The following is a 27,048-nucleotide window of genomic DNA, read 5'->3' on the forward strand; positions in this document are numbered from 1 at the left end:
ACATCAAGAGCTAGGCAGAAAAAATAGAAATGTAGCTGCTGAGTATTTTCTTACCCACATCCATGCAAATTCTCCAGAGAGTAGTGTCTTTTATTAAAACTGTGAATAAACCTTTCCTTGCCAATGGAGGCAGAAAGAGCCAAGGCAGACAAGAATCCACAATTTTACTCAATTTCTTCATAAAGATTCATGTCTGATAGCTGGTGTGGTGCAGTTACATGAATATTTCTTGCAGAGTTCAGAAATGAAAGCTGTTCCACAAATAGTCAATATTTAGCTATGATTATTTAAGTTGCACTGGAATTGCATGAGCATCTTTAACAGGAAAGAATGGACTTTGTCCTTGCTAGTAAAGATGTTATCTTTATTAGAAGATCCCTTGGAGCTGTGGTGCATCTGTGGACCTGTCCTTTCATATGCAGTTGCATTTTACCTGTTAGAAAGCTTTGTAGCATCAGCTAACAATTTTGTTGCTTCTTTTGGTTTGTTTCTTGTTGTTTTGTTTTTTTCCAATATATATTTTTTAATTACTTTACAGCCTTCTCTTCCTCCCCTTTACTCCAACTCACAATTGTGAGTCACTTCCTGATGCCCCAGCTAAAGGAAGTTTCTTCAGAGATATAACATGAGGTGATTTATGCATTTCTTTCTGGTGTAATAAATACAGGGAACTATTCAGCATAATTATTGAACTAGGCAAATATTTATTTTAGATATATTGTAGTTTGTATTGCTCTATGGCACATTAAACAAAGTCTATATTGTGAGAGCAGCTAGAACCTGGCGGCTGCTTTCATCCCAACTCCAGAGTCAGACTTTTATCACAAACCTCTCCAGGGAGGTGAGGCTTAACACTCCCAAGGGAAATGACAGAAAACATTTTTTATTATTGCTCTGGCAGGAGTCTAATGGAAGGTAGATTTTTACTGGTACAGGTGTTGACAGCACTGCATCCTGCATCCTTTCTGGAGCAGCTGATTGTGCTAGAAGGTACTTCTTACTGCATTAACTGTGTTACAGGCACCAGGGCGTCTGCTTTGCCTCACTTTTGTATTATGGAATTGTGGTACTTGGAGGAAAATAATTCCTTGAAAGCAGTGAGGTCGCAGCCACATCCTCTCTGCCAGTGGAGCACGAGCTCAAGGACAGAGCAGGTCTGTGGGCTGGGCAGAGCAGCCCATGGGGGAAAGCTTCTGCTGCTCCTTCTGCTGTTCCTGTCTGCAGGGCTCTGGTGGCTGCCACTGAATTGTGAGAACTCACTGGTGGAAACTTGAAAGCAAAATTGTTCTCCCATACAGACCTCGTCCTTTAAGGGGAAAGGCCTGCACACTGCAAACTTGGGAGCACCACAGCTATCTTAATCTGCACTGATGATGTGTTTGGATTGATCCATCCTTGTATTTCAGAGCACTTTGGAAAAAAGATCACAGGGTGTTTTCTGTCTTGGGTTAGAAGGCACAAGTTGGAAAACAGTGTTGCTACAGAATTATAGAGCAAGGGAGAGAAGCTCTGTCTCCTGACCTTTGTGGTGCTTTCAGTAGTATTCCAATGTGATTAAAAAAATACAGTTGTTCACGTTGGTTTTGCCTAAATTGCTTAAATTTATGTAAAGCAAGTACATAGATACTTTTTTTTTTACATGTTGTCACCACAGGCATGCCATTGTAACCCAATTATTAACACTTCTAAAAAAGAAACATGTTATTATTTTGCATATGTGCAAGAGAATTTTCCTGCTCTGGCAACAAGTTGAGAAGTGGGTGAGGGGCGGGAAAAGGATTACAGGGTAATCCTTTAAAATGAATGCAAATGTAATGGTGAAATGTATTTTAACAGAAGAAAGCATGCAGAGTTATAGTCTCACAGCAAGAAATAAACATTGTAATCATAAACAAATGGAACATTGAGAACAGAAGACAGTGATTTTATTGTATTGACATAGGATGCTTGGGCAACAATGAAGGACTTGTTCTCTTAGGACACACTGGCATGAGGGCCCTCTCTGTGGCCATTGCTTCCAGATAGTGTGTGTGAGAGCTTGGATTATAAAATAACTAGGAATGTCACAGGCAAGGAGAAGGCTTGCTTTGAGGGGAAATTGGAGAACCTCTTCACAATAGGGCCTGAAAGTGAATGTTCTCAAGAAGTCTGGAAACCAAAACAGCACTGAGGCCTGCCCTGCCTTTCGCATCAATTTAAATGCTCTTTTTACACTCTGCAGAGTCTTACCTGCATGGGCATTTTGGTTTAGAACCCAAAGCCAGCTCTGCAGATTTATGCAAACTGATGAAACAAACTGATGATGTGTCTTCATGTGACACCGTGTCCTGTCTTCATGTGTCAGGTGTCTGCTTTCTGTGCCACAGGCTTAGATTCCATCAGATTCCTCACACAGATCCTAGGGGATTGTTTCTAAATATGCATCCCAGTGGGAAATGCTTCTTGCAAAAGAAGCTGTCCTGGAGGGAGACTTTTGTTGTGGACTTATGGACACAATCTGGATGGCACAACAGACAGGCAGTGCTGTGTAAGAACGTGGGAAAAGCCTTTGCCCTCCAAGAGTCATAGGTTTTTTCAATTAAGCCAAATCAGTACACTTGCAAAGGAGTACTTATTCTTTTTCTTTATTTCTTTTTCTTTCTGTTTACCATATATTATTCATACTTTTTTATGATATATTATCCATACTTTTTTTTTTTGATAGCCTGACTGCTGGTGAGTTCATAGTGAAATAGGACAGAGCTCCTTCCCATGGGTTTTTCAGCCCTGTATATTTAGAAAGGGAAAGAATGGCAAAAAGATGATATCATTTTCATTTTTATGGGAGAGAAGCAAGACAGAGAAAAACAAAATATCTTGGCCAAGTTTCTTTAGTGTTTTTGTGAAGAACTGGGTAATATAGAAAAATCTCCAAGTCCTGTGCAGTGTCTATTTAATGTGTGGTTTGTACGTGCTTTGAGAGTATCTTCTAACTCTTCACTTGTTTGTTTAGAATCCAGACTCATTCTAAACAAACCCCTTGTTTCCTTGAGATCAGATTGCAGATGCTGGATACAAATGTAATGTGAAGCTCAGATCCTGTTTGGGTTTTTTGTTTGTTCGCTTGTTTTTAGTTCTAACACTAGGAGGCTTTTAGGGATGTCAAAAAACAAAAGCAAACGTACACACAGAAAAATAAAACCAACTCAGAGTTGTTGTGTTCTAGTGCAAGCATAACGAGGGGATGTCTCTCTTCTGTCAGTACAAGATAAAAAAACAAAGCCTGCACCTCCCTTTTCTTGTAAGGTCTTTGAAGCAGTGCCCATGAAGGAAAAACTCCCATTTGAGAAAATACAACCACAGGAAGTTTTTGTACATTGATAGAATGTACAACACATTCTGGGGCAGATCTGCAAAGCAATAACCTTTCTTAATAACCTGCTGGCATATGGAGCCGAGAGAAGCATGTAAAAGTTGATGTTTTGTTGTTGATGCCGTTAAGATCAGGGCCTGTTTCTTATGAGGCACTTTTCTAATAGAGCTGAGCAGCCTTGCAGCAGCTCCCTCAGTCAGGGAATAACTCATCCTTGGAAGCTGTCTGGTCCAACAGGCATGTTTAGAGCACATCCAACTTTGAAATTAGATCCAGCTACAAAGATAACTTGGGCTGCTCAGGGCTCTGACCAGTTGGGTTTCAAACATCTGCAAGAATGGAGACTCCTTGTCCCCCTGCACACCTGTTCCCATCTGTGACCACTCTAATGATGAAAAAAGTTCCCAGTACCTAAATGGAATTTCCTTGGTTGCAGCCTGTGTTTATTGCCTCTTTCCTGTGCACCTCCAGAAGTTTGGCTCTGTCTTCTTTAGAAGCTCATGTTATATAGATGAATAAAATCATAAGATCTTATTTTGCCCTCTCAAGTCGGGACAAATCCAGTTCTCTCAGTCTCTCGCCTTGTGCTCCAAATACCACAAAGTCAGCAGCCTGGTCCCTTCATCCAAAGCAAAAACTCAGATTAATTTGCAGCAGATATGTTTCGGCCTTCAAAGCATCAGTGAAGGCCAGACACGTGGGGTAAGTTATTTCCATGTTTGAAGGGAAATGTGCTGGCACAGACACAAGATACCTTGTTGCTAATGTAACTTTTGGCAGGTATGTTCACTCAGACAGGTTTCTTAGATGCCAAAAGCAAAGCACAGTGTAACCTATATTTCTCACATGTGGCCTCACAAATAGCCCTGTGTTCAAACTTCCAGTCGGCCTTGGTTTTTCTCCTGCCACATGGCAATGCATATCTGAGAAGAAAATTCAGCAAACTATTTGCAAAAATAAATAATTTTTGAGTACTCATATAACTTCTGACTATAATTTCAATTTAGTTGTATGAATGCCCAGAATTATTTCCTTTATTCCAAAATATTCAGAAATGTTTGACAGAAAGAAATATATGTGTGGTTTGAATTAGTTTGCAGTATGATTCTTCACTGACTTCCTAGATAAAATTGATTTCAGCCAATAAAAATCCTTTCTGGACCTTGTCTGTCACCAACTTTTATCTCCTTTGCTCCATTGTAACCTGTCTTCATTGCAAACAAGGTTTCAAAGATATTGTGATGACGGATTGAACGTCCAAACAGAGAAAACAAAACCTAATTGTGTAGGAAGTTTACCTTGTGGGGGTTTTTAGCTGGATTTTTTTCCCCCTCGCAATGTCAAATGGGTCTTTAATTGAATGAATTTAATTGTTGTAAAAGGTTTCCTTCCTATATGCCCTGCTGGTTGTCTTGGTTATGTTTTTCTAGTTGTTGCTTTCGTGCCAGGTGGTGTTGGGAAGAGCTTTCTCAGGTAATCTGCCAACAAAACACCTTCTCAGATGTGACTGGCTGGAGGTTTTTGTGTTCTGTGCACACACCTCTGCAGCTATGCTGGCCAATACTACATCTATATAGTATCTCCAAACTCATCGTGACCTGTTTGCAATTGCTATTAACACAGTTGCTTAAAATTGCCATTAAAGATCATGTGTTTCTCTTGCTGGTTATCTTGGCACCTGTGATTTGTTTCCCCCCAAACTATAATATTTGAAAGCAATTTTTAGCAAGATTCATCGTCTAGTTTTGGACTTATTGACTGTTCTGGAGTGCTTTATCACCTTATTGTATTCCAGTATTTCAATACTACTCAAGAGTCCTAGAGTACAGGATCAGGTCATGAATCAACTGGCAGAACCTCCTTATTTGATTGCTATCTGTACAGATTTCGCCTTTCCTTTTCCATTCTAATGGAAATGTAATGAATATAATTTTCATTAAAATAAATAATTTCCAGTACAAATACTTCAAGGTTATTTCAGATATCTGTTCCTGTGTAGAAACTGTTTCAGCAGCAAATCACCAGTTAGTGTTCTTCACTCAGTTGTGAACATTGTGATGTTTTCATTTAAGCTATTTCTTTCATTGATATTTATATAGTTGTGTGTACATGTCAAAATTCTTATTCAAGCTGAAATATATCTACTTCTCTCCTGTTACATACTGAACCTAGTAATCCATCAAAGACAGAAACTGAGCTGACATATCCTGTTCTTTTCCTTGCTCTTCTTATCACTGTTACATTCCAGTGGTTGAAAGTTTTTGCTCTATCATTTGCTCTAGAACCTTTCCAGGACTTGAGTGGGTTGTGAATTCAGCAATTACTCTGACATTCCTTCTTCCTTTTTTTCTTCTTGTTCCTGTCCTCTGTATACTCTCAGAGGTTTCAACACCACTTTTATTAGTTCCTGAATTGGTCAAGACCAAATTTCATTAAACCTTTTTCATTTGGAGATATCGGTCTTGTCTGAATAATCCATATATCTTCTCTCTCCTGGTCAGCATTTATTTCTTTTGGAATCTGCAGTGATAAAAAAAATAATTCTTTTAGTAAGAATTTATTCCTCTAGCTATTTTGCAGGTCTAAAATGCAGACTATCAAAAGTAGTTGCCATTGCTCTAAAAATGATGGTGTTAATCCTGTTTTTAGAAGAACTGCTGCAGTGACTTGCCTTGATAATTCAAAACTGCTCAATGGTAAAGGAATAGTGCCTGGAAATTTTTGACTCTTACTCAGCACTCAGGGTGTGCATCATGGGTCAGGACTCAGCTGTGCTAAAACTTGTGCAAGCAAAATGATCTTGTCCCAGAGAAAGTCATGGGGAATAATATATGATAACATAAAAGGAATGTAGTGAGCTTATACATGCACAGTGGATACATACAAGTTTTACTAGTCAGCCTCTATTTCATGCCATGTGTGTTTGAAGTACTCTGACTTGATTTGGGAGTGTGTAACATAGATGAATCCAGGGTAAAGGAGAACCCAAACACTTTATTGTTATCTTGATGTGGTAACTACAAAATTTGTCTTCCTTGTAATGGCACTTGAAACTGCCAATTAAAAAAAACTTTTATGGAGTTGAGGGGTTGTTGTTGTTTGTTTGGTTTGTTTGGGTTTGGTTTGGGTTTTTTGGCCCATTTTTGGTTTACTGAAGTAAATCTAGGAATATATGAGCTGCGTTTCAGGAACCATCCTCCATCTCACTCTTCATAATTCTGTAGTGTTGGTGGGGACATGGGAAGTATCTGCTCACATTGAGAAGAGGTAAGATGGTGAGGGCTCCTAGTGAAAAGATTGGTTGAGTTATTGCCAGGAAGACAGGCTGAGATATCTGAAGCCACAGTTATTTTTTTTTAGAGGTGTATGTATACAGGCTAGTGATGTCAGATAGCATGGATGTACATGTAGCTCATTACATGCTGCTATAATCTTTCCAGCATATGAAAATCTGGAGGGGAGCTCACAGAGAACATAACAGTGTAGCTCCCTACATGTTGATTGGTTTTCAAAGTAAAATCTTGGATTACGTGATTCGAATCAGTTTTCATTTTTTAGAGAAAGTCTCCATTACACAAATATGTGGGAAATGTACAGAAACTAGACAAGGTAGATATGTTGTGCATTTATATTAGTGGATGATTTGATGCTGTGGGTTTATGTAGTGTACTTTTACCTTATAGTTTTGTGAAATTTTTATATTATCCATAGATCAGAATTTCAAACTGATTTTGACATTTTCACACCGTGAAAGCAGGCAAAATTTGACATAAGGACTTCTGTATCTTGTGCACCTCTTTTTAGACATCAACTATGCTCATCTTCTGACAGCAGATGATTTCTAGAGCGACAACCAAGTCTGCAAATAAAATGAAGAATATCCCTTGTGTGCATTTGAAGCGCAGGTTTGGAAACCTGTAAAACCCAGTGTTTGGCAACACCATCTCTGTGCTTGATTATTTGACATAGATTATTTGAGTTTATTATTTGAGTTCCCAGCCTGGGAGTCCTTGACTTAAACCAAACCTGCAGATTGATCTCTTCAGCCCTGGAGTTCCCTACTGTGTCTGAGGGACTGATCTGAATGAAGATACAGGGCCCTCCTGGGCTCAGCCAAATGTTCATTTAGACCAGGATTCTTCCTATGAATTTTCTCTTTCCCAACCAAGAAATTTACAGCCAACTTACTTTAATTGTTTCTTAGACACACGAATAGAAATGTCATGTTTAGTCTCTTTTTAATGTGGAAATGAAATTTAATTCTTTGCATTTCTGATCGATTTTGCAATTGAAATAGAGAAAAAATATTTAAAATACCAACTCATCACAATCAAAGGCACAGAACAGAGGTTATGTGTGTGGCTGCCACACATGTACATGACCAACCTTACTTATGTGGGCCATCCCATTTAGATATGCACACATGGGGCTGCAATGCCATACCCTAAATGATCAAAGAAATCCAAATCCCAAATTCCTATTTTCAGTCAAGCATTCACATAATTCTTAACATACCAAGTAGTGTTTAAAACTGCTATTGAAAGCAGTAAGTGTTAGGCTCTGAAACTGATTATACATCTAAAAATCACTTTGGTTAATTAAATAATTTTGTTTCTATTCATATTCCACTGGTTCTTTCTCTCCTTTCATTAATTTTAACCCACAAAAAAGCTGACTAAAATCACCCTCAGTGTAAATGCATGATCATAGTCTTTGTTCTAATCCCCACTGAGTGTTTGGTATTATTTTCAACTCAAACCTAATTAACAGTGTATGTTTGTTATTGAAATCTGAACATTTCTGTATATTACATATCAATGCAGAGTCATCTGTGCGCTGTTATTTTCAGAATATTGTTCTGGTCCACGTCTTTGTCCTTAATTTCAGCAGGCACCACATTACAGTAGAGATTCTTCTGACAGCAAACAAACCTTATTTTTCTCCTTTTGTCTTTCTCCTGTATTTGTCCTGGTTTTAACACTGTGTGTCTGTTTAAAAGCTGTGTGTGATAGGGAATTGAAGCAGAGGATTCAAAAAAGAGAAGTCTCCTTTCCAAAACTACTAGTGACGCCCTTAGTAAAGGGCACAGGAGTTGAATAAAAAGACTTTTCAAGATCAGGGGTGTGTTCCAGTGGTGCAGCAGTGTTGGGATGGTGACTGCTGCCAGTAGCTCTGTTTCTGTCACTAGAGCAATGTTTCCAGTTCAACACAAGGCATAAACATGTTTAAGTCCTTTTTACATGTCAGATGGAAAAAGTCTGTGTTCTAGTAGCCCTACTTTGTACAAGATGGCTTCGTTACTTACATGATGAAAATTAAGCATTTCCTGAAGTGTCTTCGTGGAACAATGCCCAAAACAACAATGAAAAAAAGAAAATTCAAATGAAAACGTCCAAGCAGAAGTAGATATGTGTATAAGCATGAAATATATTTGGAATAGCAGTGATGCAGCATCTCAGTTATAGCCAGAATTCTGCTTGGCCAGCTCAGCCTGCTGGTCACAGAGGTGAGTGGCTGTCTTGGAGAGAAGGTCTACTGGCTTCACTGGTGCTCAGGGCAGTAATCCCAACATTAGCATTGTTATACCTGTGTTGATGAAGGCACAGGCATGCCAAGATCTTGATATGGCCAGAATAGCGTATCCCTAACTAGTTTAAAACTCAAGTAGCACTTACCTTTATCAGCTCTCTTTAATGGCCATCTCCTACCATTCTAAGCTTCTTCAAATCTGCATAGCTGAAGATATGAGAAGGATCACACGTGATGGGTACGGGAGGCTGCTGGAAAATTTAATTTTAAATTCAGTTGAATGGTAAGACCTAGCTTTTTGTTCCTTCTTGACATCTTAGAGACATCATTGGGATTCAGTGCCTTTAGCAATTCATTTATTTAGTTATTTAGATGGAATTGCAATTGGAAGGCTTATTCCCAATGAATCATTCTTTATTGCTAATATTCAGTAGGGGGACACTGATTTGTGTTTTATCCTCAATTACTGATATTGAATGGATTTTTCTGGAGTAATAGAAGAGGTTCTGATGAAATGAGTATGGATCCCCCATGAAATTTCATTTTCAGTATGACATTTTTTCAGACAGAATGATTATTAGAAACTGCTTGTGAATGGACATTGATTATGGAACAGAATTATTTAGGATAGCTGAATACAGCTGTTAAGGCTACATAATATCCTAGACTATATCTAAAGGTAAGCAAATCATATGTTGAGATTTAGAGGACACAGGGGTTACATGATTTTTATGTGGAAGCAAATAGTACTTCTCTGGACAAGCATAGGAACCCCAGCCCACAACTCAGCAAGACTTTCTGCCCTCAATCATCTGGGGCTGGAGATGATTTTGGAACTACCTGGCTTAATTCAGACAGAGATAGTTACTTTTATAAATTAAGTTAACTTTGTTGGAATGCTTCAACATTTGGATACCCACTTGAATACAGTTGACAAAATCTGAGATGTGCTATTTTCTGCTGATTTGTGTCTGCCAGGTAAAAATAAAAAGTAACTTAGGTCACTCTCCCATATGAGTGTAAAGTCTACAGAGGGAAAAATAGGATAGCAAAATAAAAGTAACCAGATTCTATTTGAGGTGTTCCTGAAGCAGTATGGAAAACTGCTCCAGGGGCACCTGGGCTCTCCATTGATCTAGTGACCTCAGGCAAGTTGCATCACCTCTCAGTTCTTCATGAACCTGAGAGATAATGCTCAAGGCCTCCTTTTGTCACATGCTGTCAGATCTGTTGATGAAAGGTGCTTCACAGAAATAATAACCCTATTCACAAAGAATTTAATGTCTTATTTTCAAACTTATTTTCCATGTTAGTGCAAATGGATTCAGGAGTTCTGGAACTGGGAAGTCCAATATGTGCTCTAGGCTACTCCAGCTCTTCAGGGCAAATTTTTCCTGAAAAACAGATATTTTTTATGTGTCTCTCCTAAAAGGATTTTGAATATCTGATATGTTATCTGCTTATTCTGTTTCATACTCTTGTGCTTTGTTGGTTGCCCAATTTTTTACTTCCCCTTCCCTCCAAGTCTTGCAGAAACTCAGTCTTTGAACTATTCATTCCTGTCAAATCAGACCTACATGACCTAAAGGATCAGAAGCTGTTATGGGGGTGGGATGGGTGGACAGAAAGTCTTGTGTAGCATGATTGTGTAGGTCTCTTATCCTAAGGAAACCAGGGCAGAAGTCATGTCTGCCTTCATTCCCTCTGTTTGAAAACCAGAGAATGGACTTGCCAAAAGAATATCTCCAAACTTGAAGCTATCTTTATCCTTAGCAAATGGGATGGAATTCTTGCCAAAAAGTGAAAGAATAAGATTTGCAGCACAGATGGGACTGCTTTGTGCATGACTAGAACAGGTGAGGCACAAATTAAGATCCTCATCACTGCATAATCTGATCCAGGAAAGCTGCTACAGCTTCCTACAGAGGAAATAGGAAAAATTATGTATAGGATTCCCAGTTCTGTGAAGCACTGAGGCATCCAGAGAAGACAAAAGAATATCTGGTTAGCTTTAGAAGGGGCAGCAGGAAGGAGAGCAATAGTCTGACTTGTGCACAGTGATGAAATCAAGCCTTAGCACCAAAAAAGAGGTAAGGTGGATATTTTATGGGAGAGAGGGAACCTTTCTAAGGCAAAGGTTGAATAGACTAGGTGGGACCTCTACAACCTCTATTTCAAAAACTGGTTTTTAGAACAGGATTATGCAAGTGTCTGTCAGGAATTACATAAGAATACCTGATAACTGCAAGGCCTCCTGAGCTCCATTTGGACCACCTTTTCTATGATTTTTCCATAAAGTACAGGTTGTATTGTGAAACACAGATATGCAGTGACGTAAACATGACCTTTGTGCACTAAGCTGTTAAGGTTTGTCTGTCTGGAGACTGACAGAGCTGAAAGTTTGTCTTATGCAAAGCAAAGCTGCTAACAGAAATACTGTCCTAAATGAGTCATTCAGCCCTCAGAGGAGGGGGAACCAAAGCCTTTGAAAATAGCCCCAACTTGCCAATAGCATCAGGACTCAGAAGCACTTTCAGCAGCATTATGAGCACAACTCATAGGATGGTAGCATAATAAATAATACATAGCATTGGTGCTTTGCTAAAGGCTACAAACACTTTTACCTCATCTGGCCAGCTCCCAGGCAGAAAGAAGCTTCTCATCCTTGGCTTCAGTCATGGATACTGGAAGCTGATGGCATGTGAGGTGACAAAGCAGCATCCATGTCATGTCCACAGCTAGAGAAATATTAGTATCAGAGAAAGGCATTATCCATCAGGGAAACAAGTTGCTGTTTGTTGTGAGCTTGGATGACAGAATTCAACAAGTGCTATTGCATCAAAGGTCCAGATCCCAAACTCTTACTCATGCATGCAGTCTTATTTAATCTTCCCTGTAGTCAAGTGCTTGTTTAGGCCCATCATAATTTCCTGAGATACTGACAGAAATCACTACCAGCTCAGAAGTCAGTTGTAATATCTTTGAGCACTGCCCAGTGACACTGGATCTAGCAACAGAATTCATGCATAGTGCTGAAATTTGTCTATACAACAATTCACTGCTGCTTGGTTATTTTGTCTCCTCATTAATGCTGATATATAGTTTTCCATTAATTTTCATGGATAGTTGTGGATAAATATCCAAGCTTTAAGTTTTACAAAAATATATTTGCTTGGAAAGAAAATTTTTAACTCAGCAATATTACATTTTCAAAAATTTAAATCCATCAAAATCTTTTTATCAGAAAATTGTAAAACAAAATTAAAGGTTAATAACATTTTATTACATCTTCTCTAATACTTTCTAGTTTAACTAAATTCACTGAGAAAAGCCTCTAGTTTTCCAGTCAGCACAAGTACCAGGCTTACAAAAACACTTTTGCTCTGCAGAAAAACAGCATGAAGTGTTGCTTATGGGGAAATTCTAACTTGTCACATTAAACTTACTGAGCTGGGAGAGAACAGAAACCCCGACAGACCCGCGGATGGTGATGCTTGCAGCCTGCCTTGAACCCACCAAGTATGACGAACAGTGACACTGCTGTCTCAATGTATTGCTGACAGAGCTGCTGTACTCATTAACCTTTGATGAAACAAGATGTCACTTTGTTCACATCAAATGCTCCTTGATGCCAGCACTCAGAGACTGTTTTTGTTGCTGATGCAGACATCAGCTATTGTTGAAAACGTTCTCTTTCCCTTCCAGCGTTTCACTGCCCATGAGGATTTATAGGTGCTGATCATTATCAATCTGCAAATGGAGTCTGAAGCCAAGAGTGCATGTTTAATTTCTGCTGCTTTTAATTATTTATTTTTATTTAAAAATCTTTAATTTAAACGGAATTCACCTATATTTAAACTCCTGAAAGCATTAAGTTCTTGACGTGCTACAGAATGCTGCCAGGAACTCAAGGACACATTTGAGTGATCCCTTCATTTTTCTCTTTGAGGCTACTAGTACTGCTAAAGAATTTTGTACAGCATTAGAGCTAGAAGCACATTGTAGTGGGAAGAGGCATTGAGTTGTGTAACATTCCAGTCAGCATTATGACTAAGCAGTGGGGTAGCATGGATTAAAACAGACACTTTCTAGTTCCTGATCTGTTCTCCAAACTTTTATCAGCACTGCTTCTATCATCAGCATGAAGAGCCAATCTTGCTATTCAATGTACAGTAAATAGCATGTTATCTAATGAGGAAATCCTGACTGACTTGGAATAATTCTCTGATCTAGGAATAATTTTTGTTTAGTCCTTACTTTGCATAAGTACATTTATATTGCTATGAGATAAATGAAAGCAGAACAAGAAAGAAAAGAAAAAATTTTTCCTTGCTGAATACTGAAATTTTCAGTACTGAAAGCCTGAGATCAGGGATGCATGTTCTCCCAATTGCTTTTGTGTCTGTTATTTTAGTGGACAGAGCAATATTTACAGATGACCTCTAATGACATTCTTTCCACTTTATAGTTCTCAGTATCCTTTTGCTTCATTAGGGGACTTTGCAGTTTTTGCATTCGATTTGTTTGATTTAATTATTTTTTTCACAATTAAGTCAGTCGTTACACCTGTCATGCAAATATAACATCTTGGGAAGCATTTGAAGATAAGAGTAGGGATTCTTCTAATTTGCAGTTGTGCAAAAGAAGAGCATCTGATCATAGCTCAGTGCTGGAATTCTAGCCAAAGGTCATGCCATGCCTCAGGGGGTGATGAGCCATCAAAGCTTTGTGGGATAATGTCGCTCTAGAAGTGTTTTTAAAGAAAAAGATTTGAAGGAATCTAGGTAAACCAGCAAATTGTTTAGGGCATAGGAGACTTCTGACTCTTGCAGTAAGAGGAGGCAGCAGAAGTGAATGTTAAAGACAGACAGTGTAAGTGGATGAGATGCAGGCAGAAGTATTTTCATGGGAAATGTAGGAAATATTAATAGTTTGCTTAACACTGAAGTGCATCTGTCCCATATTGAGTGATGAAAGCCCGGGAGATTAACCATCCAGCTTTACAAGATGAACACGTGATATTCACAGAATAGCAATCTTACATGAAATGTAACCGTGCCACTAAACAGCAACACAAAGGGAAGTGCATCTGAGAACACTCGTGGAATACGATCAAGCATAGCTGATACAGAGTCCTTGAAAGGTGCTGCTAAATACACTCATTTAGACTTTCACCTGTTGCTTTAAATCATTCATAGCCCTGGCATGTCTGCCAGCACTGTGACCCCTAGCACAGAGTGAGGAACATCAAAGGCAGAAGGGAGCAGATCAGGTCTCAGGTAGGCGTTGCACCCTTGTTATGGATAAAAGAAGTGACAGTAAGTTATAAAACAGGTGGAATTGGGATATTGCAAGCCTCATGTGAGTAGCCCAACAAATAATTCTGCCCATGCAGAAACACAAAGAAGGGGTTTTAAAATATATTTTTATCTCAAAGATGTGTGAAAATACATGGGCTATACACTGATTCATTATTAAAAACTCTTCTTGACTTCATTGATTTTTTTAGATTTTTTCAGTCCAAGAAGGATTTACACTCTCTGAAACTGCCTGTAACGCCAAAGGAAAATAAAATTATTATAAATTTTTATCAATCAGATTAATCTTTTGGAGATACATCACCATGCCATGTAACATCTTTGCTGCCAGGCTGCTTAAGGTCAGGTATTTACTGCCAGGCACGATTTTCTGCTGAAATGGCTGTTTTCTCTGGAAATACACACAATGCTGCTTCCCATCTTTAAATGTTTTTAATTTGCTTTTAGGTGCAACATGTACAGACTGATTTTAAAGCAGTAGAAATTGCTCCTTGGAAATGAACTGTAGTTAAAATGGAAGACAAGCTCATTTGCAATCAGAACCAACAAGTCTGAAAACATGCTCTGGGTATCTGATATCAGGCCAATTCCAGTAATGTTCACTTGACTATGTCTTGTATAATCTGTAGTTATTGGACCAGAAAAAGTCTGTTATGAATGTTTATTGCTTCTAATCACTGAATCCTAACATCAGAACACTTTTTGAACACGAGTAAAAACACTTTCACAAATCCCCTTCAGATATAACAATTTTTAGGGTATTTATCTGAACTAAGGGAAACTTTAAGAGTTAATCACATTCATAATAATGCTGATGATATGAGTTTCAGGGTTTCTGTATGGTCCTAGACAAAACTGACTTTGGAGAACATTATTTGTGATCCTAATACAGGCCCCAAAGAAGTGCTTTCCAGTGCTTTCACAGCAGTAAAGCAGAACCCTACCCAAGCCCCCACTGTAATGAGTATTTGCTCTCTGTGCTAATACACACATCCTGTCTGCCATACTGACAAAACCCCTGCTGCAGTCTTTGAACTTTTCATACATGAGTGTTTTCAGGGTTAAAATTCTGTTTAGCAGAGAGTTGGTGTTTGGGATGGATTTTCAGTAGTTATTGTCTTTTAAAGTTGGTAATAATTTTAATTTTTTTTAAAGTTTACTTTGGGGGCTGTTTTCTTTTCTGGTGGTAAAGAGAAGGGGAAGGAGGGGGAAGTTTTGTCGTCTCCTCTGAGTGGCCAAAGCCTGTCTGTGACCTTCTTTGAGAAGTGATTTCAATGAGTTAGAAACGCTTTCTCTAGTGTTTCTATGTACTTTCTCCCAGGTTTTGAGATCCAGTGTGTATCACAGGAGTTCAGATTTCATAGTGCCCTTGAGCAGAGTGTGTTTCTAAGACAAACAGTGGCCTGATGGTTGCACTGAAATGCAACACTGCATAGCCCCACTGACATGAGGAAGCTGGATGAATGCCAGTGGAATGTGGGCCCGGTGGAGATGTGGTGGTCTCTGCTGGGAGAAAGGGCATTTTCTGGAGGCTGGAAATGTGTGATGTTCACATCCAGCTCCAGATATAGCGAATTATGGTAATCAACTGTTATTTGGCTCACCATGGCCAGATGCTCCTCTGACAGGAAGGGACAATATTTTCTGTAAAGCTGGAAATAAAAACTGACATATTTCTAAAATGCCTCTGCTATCCCTCCATCCAGACCAAGATTTCAGACCACTCCTTTGGAAGGTCTTATTCACTGACAGAGGAGACAACATCTTATTTCATGCTTTAGAACATTTACTGGTTTTAATCAGCTCAGTTTTGGTCTTTCCCATGCTAATGAGTCAAGATCTCTTCCTCCCTGAATGGATTCCCTTACCAAATTTAGTTAATCCAGTCTGACTCAGTATAAAGTAGTGGTGCAAAGGAATTATCAGTGTTATCTTTGTCAGTGGGCTCTGTGGGAGCAATTCCAGTAAACCTCTGGTTTATGTGTATGAAGGTTGAAAGATCTCCTGTTCCAACAAAGAGAAAAATGATCTTGAAGTAAACATAATGTTCAACATGCTAAGTTATCTTTTACTGTTTTTTTTTTTCCACGAGAGGAGAAATTGGGTGCCTAAAATATGGGCACAAGGTTAAGCCCATTCTCAGATAACAGGGGCACTGAGTTGGGCTGCTCTCCATCCTTCAGACAGAGCTGTTGGAAGCTGCAAGTTTTGCCTACTGCCAAAACTGAATTTGAAATGCTCTCTTGTCATTTTTCTTCATCTCTTTTCACATCACTGCTGATTATCACTGATATTGGCTTGGAAAAGGAGACACTCTCCACTCATAACCATGCAACCACCACAGCGTGCAAACCTCGCCTGGGCAGCCTTTCCTCCTGCCGTGCTCTGCACATTTTTGCAATGACTGCTCTTGTAGCACAGGCGAGTTTCAGGGCTTAATGGGTTGGTGCCCACAGACCCAAACTCTTGGCAGGAATAGTGAGGTTAATTACTTTCCATTAAGGTGATGTCCTGGCTCACAGAAACTTTTCCTGGTGACTTCAGCACAGCTTGGATTTCACCCTTCAAATACCAGTGACTGTGCAACAAAAGAATGTGTCCTGCCAATTTGTGACCCTTTGATTTTGGTTGCTGCTGCCCTACTTAGCGCTCTGTGCCGGCTTAGCGGTGTCTGGCAGCCGTAGGCTGATCCTCCCCGCTCCTGGGCTTGGCTTCCCCCAGCCTGCAGCTAATAAGTGATGTATTATTTTATTTACCCACTAGTCTAATCTCTAACTGTACTGGACCCTGTTACCGGACTCTTCTGTCTGTTGTAGGAACTTCAGATTTTATTTTGGAAACTTGGCGAGTGGCAAGCTAACCACAAAGGCTAGGAATAGGAATAGCAGCACATGTGCACTTTAGAGAACAGTTGGACAAAATTGCAACAAATCCCAGAAATTCTGCAGGTCTCACATACGCAAGGGACGTTTATTTTTTAAGGCTGTCATTGGTCCCGCATATCTCAAGGACACCATGTCAGCTATTTTAAGTAGCCAGTGCATAGCCAGTTAAATTTTATTTGTTTTGGGGGTGAAGGAGAAAAAAACCTTAAAAAAACCTTTTTTTTCTTCTTTTCTTTTTTTTTTTTTTGTAAGATCTTTAATTGTCTGTGAAGCTTTCTGAAGGATACTTTTTTTTCTTTGTTGACAAATTATCAAAGGTTCTTGACCTCATGGTAAAAAATTTTGTTCAAGTTTAGAAAGAACATTTAAGACAATTCAAGTAAATATTCTCATTGACTTTAAGGGGGTTGATTACCAGCAGTAATCACGGGCAGAAGAGTTTTCTGCACTAGCTCTCAGTTAAATTTAAACCTCAGCAAAATATTCGCGGGAGTCAACTGCAAAGTTTACCAGAGTAGGGAGTGAATATGAAGCTGAGGACAGTCTTGAAGACCAGGCCCACATTAAATAGTTCTACTCCCTAAATACAAACAGCTGAAAGTTTCTGGAGAAGCCAAGACAAATACCTTTCTTCTGTACCTTTTTCTTTGCCAGCCAAATCTAATTTTTAGCAATTGATGTGATAAATGCTGCTGAAGTGACATGGATGTGGAATGTGTCTGAAAATGAAATGTCACTTCTGCCTATAGTTGGTACAGTCTGTTTCTCAATTTAACTTGTATTTAATATGTATCTAGTCCCAAATGCTGCTCAGCTTGTTTAGTTTTTTTAATTTAAGTAGTATGTAGAGACAATCAAGGCACTATGTTCTTTCCATAAGGTTTTTCCTTTCATAGCACAAGGCTGGAATGGAAATAATATGAGAGGGAAAATGTGCTTCACCAATGCCAGAAAAAGAAAAGTATACAAAGTTAAACCTTCTGATTTAAAGAACACAAAGTTTAAAGTTCAAAAATCAAATAACTTCCTCCAATTTTTGGATACTTGGGACCAATTTTCAAATGCAGATTTTTCCTTTAAAAAAGCCCACAAGCCCAACAAACAAAAAACACCCAAAGCCCCCCAGCAACAAAACAAACCTGAAACAAAACAAATACTCTCCACAAATGTCCTTTTAATGCCCTCTCTTATTACCTTACTGTGATGGACCTCTTCTTCCCTGGTGTTTTTACTCCGACTGACAAGTAATCTTAGCCTGCTAATCCTGACCCTTCAACTCTGCTACATTATAATTAACTTTCAGTGTCTCATGACTCTGATTTTTATGTATTAAATACATGCCTTGTTATCCACTCAGCGCTGCATAAGACACCAGTTTCACAAAGAATGGAATCCAGTGCTTGGGAGGGAGCTTTATTCATCCATAAGACAAATAAACCCTATTTCCAGGACTTAAGTGACATTAGAGGTTTGTTGATATTGAGAAATTTAATCTGCCAAATGCTTAGAAAAATACTTTCCAGCTAAATTCGCGGACTTCCATTAAATCTCCACTGATTTAGATTGTAAGGATTTTCTTCTAGGTTAAGTTAATGGATTGAAAAAAAATATTGTCTAAACCATTGTAATTTCTTTTTTTTTGGGGGGGATACTAGTCAGCTGGCAAAGAGTCCTTGCAAGATCCATTTGTAAGGTGATGATTTTCCACAGAAAAATGATGAGTTTGTTTATGAAACAGAAAACTTTGAATCAGTAAAACTCCCATCCAGAGAGAAGCTGAATGACTCATGGGATGAAAGAACTTACTTACACTTGGAATCAAATTCATCAGGTTTAATACTGGAATACTGAAAGATTCAAAATTAAAACTTCTGTGACAAGCAGAGCAGGAAGGGCAGGATCTTACATTCCTTAAAGCATGTGCTTCAAAAACAAACTTTTCTTTCCAAATAAGTCAGTTTATTGTTATTTTTCCAGGTTTTGATGAAAACAAACAAGATTCAGATATTAAATATCTTGTTTCCATGAGAAATAACAAGTTATCTTTAGAACAGCAGATGTTATTTCTTCAGATGAGAAAGGTGCACTTTAATTCACTTTTTCTAAACAGACTTTTGGCTTTATTGGCAGATTGTCAGGAAAATTAAGTGAAAATGACACTGTGTTGCCAAAGTGCAAAAGACTTGGATTTAAAAACATGTCCACCAGAAATCCATTTCAAGCCATCAGTCTGGGAGTTTTTCCATGGCTTCAGTTAAAATGAAAAGGAGAAAACAGGGCCTAAAATTCATAAAAGCTGTGTTCATTTACTGGGTAATTCATAGGAAAAGCTGACTACATCCATTTATTGCAAAATATTGATATATCTTGTTAAATGCACTCCTTCTAAAGGGGTTGAAAAGAAAGAGAGGCCTCTTGGAAGGCTGTGATCCAGCAGTGGATGCTGAAAATCAGGGCTTTCATTTGTGGAGTCAATGAGAAACCTAAAGGTTGTCTGGGGAGAAAGGCTATCAAGTTTATCACTTAGTTTCAAGAAGGCCTGAAGGCAGCCAGGAAGTGAGGGGACACATCTGTGGGCCCACAGGAGCAGCTGACAGCCATCAAAGGACAGCAGAGTCTCTTGCTACTGACGCGGCCAGAGCCTCCATCTCTTTGAAAACAGAGTTGTTGCTTTTTGGGGAAAAGCAAGAACTGGTTGTTTGCCACAGGCAAGAAAGAGAATCAAGGAACAACTTAAGTGCTGGGCAGGGTGGGAGCTGGTGAAATGCAGCCTGGCCCCAGGTGTGGCCAGGCAGAGCTCTGGGTGCTGCTGGGCACAGCTGGCAGGGCCACCAGAGCCCGGGTGGGAAGGGCTGGCAGCAGGGACATCAACTCCTGCAGTCCCTGTCTGCTTAGGACAATCCAGGGCTTCAGCTGATGGGGAGTTACAAATAAAGGAGTGGGTTGAATGGCTGGAGGACAGAGGGGATGGGGAGTTCTCCTTTCTGCTGTTCCCCAGTGGCCACTCTCCCTGGCTCATCTCACTCCTGTGGAGTGCCCACTTGTGAGGGTTCTACTCCTGTGGCACGGAGAGAGTTGCCCAGGACCTAAATATTTCAGATATTTGAGCAGATCTCTCTTGTGTCCAGCCAGTAAATCATGCTGAGAAAGGGAAGTTTGTCTCCTGCTTTTTTATACCTCTGTGGCTGAGACTCCTTACAGTAAATGCTTCAGACAGTTGTGTCTTTTCAAAAAGAATGTAAATGCCCATGAGCTAGATACTTTGATTTAAACTGAGCTCTGTCTGAAAGACCCAGAGCTTGTAAGCATGATTTGTACTTAAATATGCTGTCCCTTAGGCAGCAGATAATGCATGTAACAGCCACTTAATTCTCAGTAAAAACCAAAGATCTGTGTTGTTGATTTGTTGGGATTTTCATTTTTCTGATTTAAAAGAATGCAGCATGTATGGTGAGGATGTAGACAAATTGTCTTAGCAATTTTGAGAATAAACTCCAGCTCTGCTAAATTCTTGGTTTTAGGAGCGACATGAACAAAAGAGAATGTAAATGAAAAAGTTTGTGACTGTAAATGAAAACCTCTATCTCTGAATTTAAAAATAAAATAGGAGCCACTAACAGCAAATGTGCTGTAGTGATAAAGGAAGGGGTTTTTTTCCCTGTTTCTATGAAATCACAAGAAAGCTGGTGTTACTTTATATCTTTTCCCATTGCAAGTTTTTGCCAAAATGCTGAAGGTGTAATATAATCCCCCATAATTACATGTTTTGAGATAGAGCATTCCTTAGCTGTTTATATGGATTAAAACTTAGAATGCTAGAAGACATTCCAGTCATAATGGTAAACTAATTAGCAATTAATACTCTGCCATGGTTTAAGAGTCAATTTCTGTTAGGCTTTGCTGTTAAAATACAAATATATAAGTAAGCTATGAATGATTTCATGGAGTTTTATCTCATTAATGTGATAAATTCTTTATACCTTTACACATAGAAGGAAAGTGTCAAGGAATAGCAATTAAAGGAAAGCAGCACTTGGGAGCAGCACTAATTTCACAAAAAGTCATTACTTATTCATAAACTTGCATTTATCTGTGGCAATAATTGATAAAAGGGCAGGATCAGATCTTTAATCTTCACATTTATAAATAGACCAAAAGTTTCTTTTACCTCTCTAAGCTAAGGTGTTGGAATCCTGGAATGGCTAGACAGATCATAAAAGAATACTTCACAGATTTGTCCTTATACAGATCTATTCTGGCACCTTTTTTCCTAATGATAGGTTAATGGTTTAGTTTACATCAGCTGCCAAGTATGAGTACTTCTCTGAACCATATCCAAACTGAATAGGTCTAAACTAAGATATGTCTATTTTTTTCCATTTACTTCAGTAGGCTTTGGATCAGATCCCTACTGAATCTTCAAAGTTGAATTAGAAATCGTGTGTAATCATACCTTCTTGTATGCCTTGAGCTGATTCCAGCCCTACAGCTGGTCCATGTAGAGATTTCTGATAGTGTAGAACACTAAGTGTGCCTGGCAAGGTTCTTTGGATTTGGTAATGTGTCCAGGCTGTTGATTTCTGAGAACCTGGAGAATGGAATCTAATGCTGTGTTTTCACAGGGTGATATTTTAGAGTTTGCTTTCTTTTCTTTAACTGTTACCATTCTTTGTTGTTATATTAAAATGACAGCAAAATTCAGGTTTAGGGGCACTTATGGTAACTCTGGCTTACAGTTCTGACAGTCACTGAGCATTCAGTCTGATTTAATAGTGAAGATGATCCATCAGGCAGGAGGAAGGCAAGAGCTGCAAAATAAAACCTTTAGAAACATTTTTTCCCTATGCTTTGTTTGCAGATATGACTTGAAAGACTGGCAAAAACAGATGAAAGAGAGGTTTCTTTCCAAACCCTGGCTGTCAGCTTAAGTTACAAGTGCCTTTTTGTAAAATATTTTTGGTTAAAGTGCTTAGGTGTTTAAATAGAAAATTTGCATAGAAAGTATCTTTTTCATAAGTGCCCTTCTGCTTTACGAATTGGTTCTTATCAGAGAACAAGTCTGTCCTTGCAAGATTGGTTTGATGTTTTTTTACTGCCTTGGCTGGAATTCCTGCATGCCAGCCAACCCTCCACAGATCCTCAAAAGGGGGGGTCCCTCTCTATGCGGGTCACAGAAACCCCGCTGAAAACACCCCAAAGCAGAATTTGGGGTCTGGGGACTTTTGGAGATAACTGAAGGAGTGGGATGGGAGAGTGCACAGGTGTTTTCAAAGGTTTGTAGTAAATGAATTTTGGCTTTCCAAGAAAAACACACAGACCTGTGTTATTCCCAGCTAATGTCATTCACGATATTCCTAGTGAAAAGCAAAACTGCTCACATTTAAATGTTTTCCATGTTTCATTATAAATTTGAAAACTAAGTTATGAGGAAGGAAAAGGACTGATACACATATATTTTTTAGTTGGAGATTTTCCAGTTTTGGGTGTCCCCTCCAAAACATGAAAAATACACATTTGTCAAATCAAACTAATTTTTTTCCCACATCTCCACTTTAGCAGAAAGGAAAACATGGAGAACATTAAACCACAAAACAGTAAAGGATTAGCCAATAAACGTGCAACTTTCACACTGTGCAGCATCCAACCCCTGAGAACTGAGGCTTCTGTGGGGTTTGCACCAGTCCATGGTGCTGTGCTCCAGTCTGCACCTTTGTCCTCTCTTGCTGTGGAAGTGGCATCAGCCCCTGGCTCTGCAGGGCTTCAGCCACCTCCCTGCTTGCCTTCATCACACTGCAAACCCCAGAGCCATGGGGACTGCAGGACCTCTTAGGGCTTGTGGGAGCAGCTGCTGGTGAAACAAGTGGTGCAGCCGCTGTGCTAATTCACTGGTGGCTATGGTGGCCCTGCTGTGGTTGCAGAAGAGCTGTGACCAGCTGCAGAGGGGCCCCAGTGCTGTTCCACAAGCTGAGGAGGCTCCTGCACATGGGCTTCTCCCTGCTTCCAGCCTAGTGACCAGCTTTTGGGGTAGGGCTGGATGGAGTTCAGAGGAAATACCATTACAGTCAGCTGCCCCAGTGGTCCATCATTGGCTTGGAAGTCATGGAAATGTGGCTCCTTTGTTCTTCAGCCTCTTGGCTCCTGTGTGTGCATGTAAATGTATTTTCATCTGGGGCTTTATCTGTCTTATTTGCTCATGTTTTAAAAATTGAGACCTCAGAGGTATTTTGGCATTGTTAGACAATTGTAAGTGTTTAAGGATGCTGGAATTCCCTGAGGCAAGGATCTGGCTGGTATCTTACTGAAGGCTGTCTCCACAGCAGAGCAGAGCTGTGTGGATTAACTGAGCCTGTTCCTGAGAGCCAGAACCGTGTCTGTGCCTCTCCCAGGGTGTCTGCCTGGGTGTCTGTTGCAGGTCTGCCCTGTGTCACACACCCCTTCAAGGAGAACACCTTATCCTGCAAGGTCACCCCTGTAGGGTAGGGGTGGCTGTGTTATACAAATCATGAAAATGTTCTGGTGTGACACACTTGCAGTGAGACCCTGGAAGTTCTATCATGGGACTGTAACAAGTAATAGCATATTTTCCATTCAAGTTCTTAAACTTAATTAAGAACCCCCCAAAATTAATTTGAATCAAACACATTCACTCTGCTTGTCAGTCTGAGGCAGTGCAACATGGCTCTGATTTCTAACTTGGATTTAAAATTTTGTCCTCAATTAGGTTATCTAATTTGCTTCATTTAAACACTACAGGAAAATGAAAAGCAGGTGTTTCCTTCATTGAGCACCTATTGTTGTGCTTTCTTTTCTATTTTGAGTTATAGTCACAGTATTTTTGAATAGTGAACCAGGACCTCCTCTTTGTTCTCAGGAAAGTGGAACATACAATACAGGACTGGAGTGAAGCTGATTCTCCTGGCAGTTACTGTCATAGGAGATAAAGCTCTCCCATAAACGGGAAAGGAAAAGGAAAGGCAGCTCCAAACCTTTATTTATCATCAATGTGTCTTGGTAGTACTTGTAATCTGCTGTGGCTACTATGACTAATAAAATAAAAAAGTTCCTGGAATAAAGTTCCAGAAGCAGAGCTCTGGCCTGAAAGCACAACAACAGCATCCCAGATAAATATGAACTCTGATCACAAAGTTATGGAGCTCTCCTGTGCAAAATGAAAGAACAGCCATAGCATCACTTGGCTGATAGTGATTTATTTCCCAGTTCAGCCAGGGTGGCAGGCACTTACTTTGTGTTCTGTTTAATTGCTATGTTGGTCTTTTGTGAGGGCCACTGGTTGATCACAGGCTGCAAAGAACAAAAACTTACGAATCTGAGACAATCAAAAACCAGCCAATGTAAATTGTTTCGAAATCATTCTGTTTGAAATTACCATGTTTGTATAGTAATACAGTTATCATAATCAAAATTGTAGGTACCTTATGGTTAAAGAAAGTAATGGGTGAATTCTGTGCACGGATTTGAAACACAAGAGCTCAGAGCTTATCTTGGAGAGCCTTAACAAAGTACTAAGGAGTCCCAAAACAGGGATCAGCATGAAGCACCCTGTTACCAACTGGAGAAGGAGTTTTTGGAATAGCCTTTCTTGACTGTTTTAGAAGAAGCATGAGCATTCGTGCTATAGGAAGTGTTTTCTGAGAATTCCTGCAGGCTGAGAAGTCCTAAGTCATGCCAAAGATTTGCTTATTATGACTTTTTACATTGATTTTCCACTAGCAATGGGCAAATTTAATAGAGGCCAGCAGTTTTATGCATTTTAGTAAAGGATGTTTATTAAAACCTTACCCAAAGTACTGTGAGATAGAAATCTTCTGAGATTAAGTATTTGGAAAGCTGTTGCTTAAGCTGCAGGAAATTGGGTGTGATCATTTCATTATTAACCAATTTGATTGCTGACTATCTCTTTGTAATTCAAGCGAAAACCAGCGAGAATATTTACCAAATGCTGCTCTGCATGTTGATCTCAGCCCATGATATAATTCACTCCACTGATTTCAAGTGAAGGACAGCAGTATGGAGACTGTCTCTTCCTTGGGAGAGGACCAACTGGGCTGTACAGCTAACACCAGAGGTCTTTAGGGACAGGGAGCAGCACTTGTAGCTGATGAAATTCTACTCGCCTTACAACACTCAGTCATGGTATCGAAATGGTGTTTTTTCTCAGCCTGCTGTGGTTTGAAACACTAGCTTTCCTTTCACAGCAGTTGACCTTGATCGTGCAAGACAATAAGCAGCAACACCGGGAAAAAGTCCCAGAATACAGTTCTCTTTAAAAGAAGCAAAACAAATCTGATCCACTGGTAATCTTAGAAGGTATTTAATCTAGCAGTGAGATGACGGCTTCAACAGGAGTGTTTAAAAACTTCTACTCATATGCCAGTCCTAATGATTTTCAAGTACAAATAAGCACTCAATTAATTTCATTCCCAAGTAAGTTCCCCCCACCTCCTTCTAGAAATGCCTTAACTTTTAAGAAATGGCCTTTACCTGTAGATAAATACTGCATGTGGTTGGGCTGTGAGGCTCACATTCTTCCAGACTGGATTCATATATGCACACATTTTTTAGCGCAGCACATGCATGAATAAGCAGCAGGAAGGTTATGTAAACACCACGTTCCTATTCCACTCCTTTTTAAAGCACATTCCATACTCATGAAAGCTGATGGGCTGGGGAGCAAGAAAGGCAATACAGTTCTGTGGCCTTATATTCTACTTTATAATGGCAATGCAAACATTTTTTCCCCACCTGGTCTCATTAGTCCGGGTGAATGAAAGGGGGAAGTTTTCTGTGGCTGATTGTCTCATTCTTGTGCTGTGCCATTATTAGCATACAGTGCAGCATGTGGGCAATATTATTTGGGGGAAGGGAAAATGGGCTGGCTTGCTTGTTCCCTCTATTTGTGTGTGCACAAACAACTGACACTGAGGGTCTCATTTAGCAAACCTTCCTCTCTGAATGCTCCAGTCTGCTCATGCTGCTGAGGCTGCTCAGAACGTGCTTAACTGTATTCAGATGTTTAAATTCAAAAGGATTTGAACATCTGCTTCTCATTAAGTACATGCTTAAGAGCTTTGCTGAATCAGGGCCTTAGCCATTAGGAAATAAACAGAGACCACCAACTTATTTTACGTATACTCTTGAAGAGTGCTTGGATAGATAGTAATGACTCTCAGTCAGTACTGCCCAAAGTTGGCTTTGAACTGCTGACCTAGAGGTGAAAGGCTTGTATCCTATTACCAATCCCTGGGGCAAACCAGACTTACTTGTTTTCAAATATTAATGAATTAAGTCAAGTCAAAAATGTAGCCCCATTGATTGCCTTTTCCCCCGTATTTTTCCTGTGTCAGCATCAGTAAGTGATGCTGCTGTAGAAAATCTTCAGGAATCTGTGCTGCCCACACTTCTCTGCTTTAAATCACTTACATTGTAAGCAGAGTCTTAACAACTGAAACACTTGGTCAGTTTTTAAAAATATTTAGAAAGGGACTTTTCCACAAATGTTGATAGTAACTGTTCATCAAGGAAAACATACTTATGTGTAGGGTCTAATGAATTATTTAGCTATCTGTTCTTCTTATGATATGCAGACATAACTCTCACTGACACTAATAGGAGATTCATATGCATGCCAGGAGCAGGGAAAACCCTTGGAGAGTATTTAGACAATATTCCTTGAAGGACTGAGGGAGAGGGGACACAGTGGGAAGGAAAATCATCGATGCAAACATGAATTTGTCATTTTTCTGCAGAGGATATGTGTATTTATGTTTTTAAAAGGCAGTGGGGACCCTTAACTTACAAATATTTAAAATTCTCTTTTTCATCCTTAAAGGCAGAATTTAGATGAAGGCCACACACAGACCTCCAGTTGAAGTAGAGGCACAGTAAGAATGAAGGAAAGCAAATGCTCCTGGCAAGTGCTGTGTTGAAAGCTCTGGGTTTAGTC

General features: G+C 39.4%; 2 long non-coding RNA genes across 4 annotated transcripts in view; one reads left to right on the forward strand and one right to left on the reverse strand.

Annotated features, from left to right (window-relative positions):
• LOC113458757 (uncharacterized) overlaps positions 1–27,048 on the forward strand; it is a 296,303-nt gene that overhangs the window by 203,573 nt on the left and 65,682 nt on the right. The window lies entirely within an intron of this gene.
• Positions 1,651–13,068, reverse strand: LOC113458745 (uncharacterized). The gene is made up of 4 exons (XR_003379281.2): positions 12,328–13,068; positions 11,506–11,619; positions 9,028–9,132; positions 1,651–5,872 (listed from the first exon to the last, which is right to left on the reverse strand). It is a non-coding gene; the product is annotated as an uncharacterized LOC113458745 (long non-coding RNA).

The sequence above is a fragment of the Zonotrichia albicollis genome, chromosome 3, assembly GCF_047830755.1.
Source record: "Zonotrichia albicollis isolate bZonAlb1 chromosome 3, bZonAlb1.hap1, whole genome shotgun sequence".
Lineage (NCBI taxonomy): Eukaryota > Metazoa > Chordata > Aves > Passeriformes > Passerellidae > Zonotrichia > Zonotrichia albicollis.